Raw genomic sequence first — 4134 nt, 5'->3', positions numbered from 1 at the left:
CTCGGCCTCCCAGAGAGCTAGGATTACAGGCGTGAGCCACCGCGCCCGGCTTTGACTGATTTTCTTATGTCGAGCCGAGTTTCCCTTGTGGGATATCGCGTCCGTGGGGAGTAGGGGGACCGCGTGTGATGCCTTCCGGGGCCCTTCCGGACTCTGAAACGATGGTCTCCCGAGGGGTTGCCCCGTGGTTTTCGAGGACACGTCTGGTGGCCGGCGCCGGTCGTGTTCGGGCTCCCTCTGGCGGCCGCTTTTATACGAGGCTCCCGTCCTCCGAAGCTCCGGCGCGGCGGGCAAAGGAGGAGAAGGTCGGCGACGTGGCCGGGGCTGAGTTCCGGGAGGCGGGCAGCCTTCCCGGGTCCTTGCGGTTCGCGCCTGTGCGCCGGCCGGGAGGTCTGTGAGCCGGAGCTTGGGCCGGCAGGTCTATGAGGGGAGGTGGCTGGTGTTGCGTTTCCCGGCTCGGCCGCCCGGGCGGGTCGCGGGGCTGCCCGGGCGGGTCGACCAGCACGCCGCCGCGTCTTTGTCGACCCGACCCACCCCGAGGGGACCGTGGGGGCGGACGGGAGAGGGGTTTGTCCGGCGACCGGCCGGCCGCCGTCCCGTGCGCGTCCCTCTGCCTCGGCCTCGCTCTCCCTACCCGCTTTCCCGGGGCCGGCACGGGAGACGGGGACGGCCCCGTGAGGGGCACGCGTGGCTGGGGTCCTTGCCGTTGAGCCCCGGTACGTGGTTTCCTCCGATCGTGCTGTTTTCTTCCTTTATGTTATCATCCCGGTGTATTATTTTGACTGATTTTATGTCGAGCCGCGTTTCCCTTGTGGGGACCGGCCGCCGGGTGGTGTGGGTGGCCGGCGAGGGCGACCCCGGCCGGGCCGCGGCCGCTCGTGGGCCCCGGTCGCCCGGTCCGGATGTCTCCTTCCCGGGTCCCCCTGCCGGGGGTGGCCGGCGAGGGCGACCCCGGCCGGGCCTCGGCCGCTCGTGAGGCCCGGCCGTCCCGTCCCGATGTCTTCTCGAGTCCCCCGCGTTGGGGCCGGAGATCGGCCCCCGGGCGGCCGGCGAGGGCGTCCCCGGACGGCGCCCGACCCTCTGCGCCACGGGGGCCCTCGGGGTCGACCAGATGTCCGTAAGTGCCCCGTGTCTGTCGGCACTGGGGACGTGTTGGGGACGGGTGGCCGCGTCTGGGTTCGTGGGGTCGGGCGTGGTCGAGCGGCTCTTCCCCGGCCCCCACGCGGTGTTTTCCATCGCCTCGGATCGTCATCTTCGGCCTGCAGGTTAGTGCTGACACGCTGTCCTTTGGCGACTAGCGTCGAGGGAGTCGGGCCTCCAACGCGGCGAAAGGGCTCTGGGTTGCCGGGGATTTGGCGGCACCGCCCGGCCCTGTTCCCCTCGAGCCGGGACCCGCCTGGGCCCGCGCGCCGGCTCTGGGGCGTTGGAGTGTCCCGACGGCGGTGTGCCGCCTCCGGTCCGTCTCCGGACTCTCGAGGGGCACCCGCCCGGGGGCGTTTGCGGCAACCCTCCGCGGAACCGCTGGCTCCGCGCCGCGCGTGTCAGGCGTCCTCGTCCTCGGGTTGTCTGCCGCCCTCCTGGGAGGCGGGGCCGGTGAGGCTGAAGCGGGCCCCTCTGATCGCTGTCCTCGCCGGCCCGGCCGTCCTCCCTGCTGCTCTTTCCCCCCCTCCGTGGGGGGGACCTGATCGATGTGGTGACGTCGCGCTCTCCCGGGCCTTGGACCGCGTGCCAGGCGAGGGACGGACCGCTCTGGTGAGCGGGGACCGCTCTTCTCGTTCTGCTCGCGCGGCGGCTCGCCTCTCCTCCCCCGCCCGCGGGCGTCGGGTGGGAGGGCGGGACCGCAACGGTCGCTCGGCCCGACCTCGCTACCCCGCCCTGTGCCCCCGTGGCCTTGGCGGGGATCGTTGGCTCTGTTGACGCGGCGGGCAGCCCTCGCTCTCTGCCCCTCGTGGCTGTGGCTTTGCGGGCGTCCCTCCCCGTGGCGGGGGGGGGTCTGTCCCGCTCGCCCGGTCGCGCGCCTTTTCGGCGCGTGGTTCCCGGGTCTGTGGCCCTCTGTGGTGCTCCTGGAGCGTACCGGGTCGGTCCCCAAAGGTGCCCGAGACCGAGCGGCGGCTGTCGTCCTCGTTCCCGGCGTCCCTCTCTGGTCGCTGCCGCAGTGTGCCGCGTCGTGTCCCCGAGCAGTCCTGAATCGGGGGGTCGAGGCGGTCGAGCCGACGGGCGTCACCCCGTGCCGCGCGGGCGGGCGGGGTGCCGCTCTGTCAGTCCCCACGGCGTGCGTGGTGGACCCGGAAAGGCGAGAGCGGCGCGGTCCGTGCTCTTCTCTCCCCGCTTTTTTTGGGGGAGGGTCGTCGCACCGGGCCGCGTGGGCGAATCGTGGTCGGGGGGACTGTCCCGGCGCCTCGGTGCCGGCCGGTCCCCCCGGTGGTGGCCCCTGCCGTGGCCTCCCTCGGCGAGCCCCCTCTTCCGTTACTGCGGGGGAGGGATTTTTCGCTCGGAGACGAGGCGGCTGGATGAGGGGGGGCCCCGACCGCGAACGCTCAGAGATTGCCGCGGGTGCTTGTCGTGCCCATACCGCAGACCCCCCCACCCTCCCGGGCGTGCGTGAACGCCTCTGCCGGGGCCCAGTCGGGGACGACCGAGGGACGGGGACGATCCGTCTTCGGCGAGAAAAATCTTCTCTAGCGATCCTGGAGGCGTGCCTCTTTGGGGTACCGGATCCCCCAGCCCGCCGCCTCTCTGCGCGTCGTCAGCCGCCGCCCCCGTGGCGGCCAGTTGTGCGTGGGCAGAGTTCCCTCCTCCCCGCCGGGGGAGGAAGGGGTCCGCCGGCCCCCGCGGTGGGGACCGAGCGCCACTCTTCATTCACGCCTACTGTGGCCCGCGCCTCCCCCCTCTGAGTCGGGGGAGGGTCACGCTGGGCCGGGGCCGGCGTTCCGGTCTCGAGGGCCGCTGTGCCGTGGGTCTCCGAGGGTCGCCCGGAGTGTGCTGGGGGAGCGGGGTGGGTTGCTGGAGCGCCGTCTCCGCGCCCCCTCCTCCCCCTCGCCAGCGAAGTGGTTTCTCCGCCCGCGCCCCCGTCGCCGGGCCGCGGTCGGATGGGCGCCCGTGGTTGGCGCGCGTGGGACCGCTCGCGTGGGGGCCGCCCGGCCTCGGTGTCGGTCCGTCGGGGCGTGGTGCCCCCCCCTCCGGGGTTGGGACCGGACGGGAGACGGATGAAGACGGTCTATTGGGCGCGTTGGCGGCGCTGGGCCTTGAAGGGACGGGGTCGCTCTCGGGATCCCCCGGTGGCGGGGCCGTGGCCCGCTGGTGGGTCGAGGGGTTGACTGGCGGTTAGGGCCGGCTGGCGTCACGGGCACGCCGCGGGACCGCTCCCGTGTGTTGGGGCGGTGGGATCCCGCGGCGTTGTTTTCCCGGTGGCCCGGTCGCGTCCGGGGTCTCCTCTCTCTCCCGCGGGCTTTTCGTGCCCCGCCCTGGTGGCTCTCGGCCTCTCGGAGGCGCCCGCTCCCCCCTCTCTCTTCTTCCCCACCCGCTGCCCGGCCGTCCCCCGGGGAGCGTTCGCCCGACCGCGCTGTGCCCGAACCTGACCTCGGCCGCGAGGGAGGGTGTCGCCCCGGCCGGCCACGGCCGTCGGCGGCGTCCCCCTGGCGCCGTGCCTCGGTTTGAACGGTCTGCGGGCCCCTCCGCGTGGCGGGGTGGAACGAACCCGAGGGGCGGGCGGTCGCGTGTGCGTTGAAGGGGGAGAGCTTTCCCGGGAGCGGCGTGCGACCGCGGCGGCGGTCGGGCCCCGGGCCCCGCGTGGCGCGCGGGGGTCGCCGAAGGCGTGCGGGCCTTGTCGTTCCGGGTGCTGCGGGACCGCTCTCGTGCGCGGAGGCCACTGGCGGTGAGATCCCGTGTGCGTCCCGGCCCGGCGGGTTTGGCGTCTGAGGCCGCCCCCTCGCTCCTCGCGGGCGTCCGGCGGCCCCTCTCCCGTCGCCGCTTTTGTGTCGTCCCCCGAAGCGCCCCCCGCTCGCTCGCTGCTGCCTTTTAGCCGTCTCGTCCTCTCCCGCCTGGCTTCCGGTCCCGTGAAGGCGGGGGGCCCGCGTCCCGGCGTGCATCGGCCCCGGGCCCGTCGCGGCCCCCTCCGGCGGCCCGCCGCCCTCC

This window comes from Microcebus murinus, unplaced genomic scaffold (assembly GCF_040939455.1).
Source record: "Microcebus murinus isolate Inina unplaced genomic scaffold, M.murinus_Inina_mat1.0 scaf024_hap2_Mmur4.0, whole genome shotgun sequence".
Taxonomy (NCBI): Eukaryota; Metazoa; Chordata; class Mammalia; order Primates; family Cheirogaleidae; genus Microcebus; species Microcebus murinus.
Note: the sequence above shows the minus strand (reverse complement) of the source record.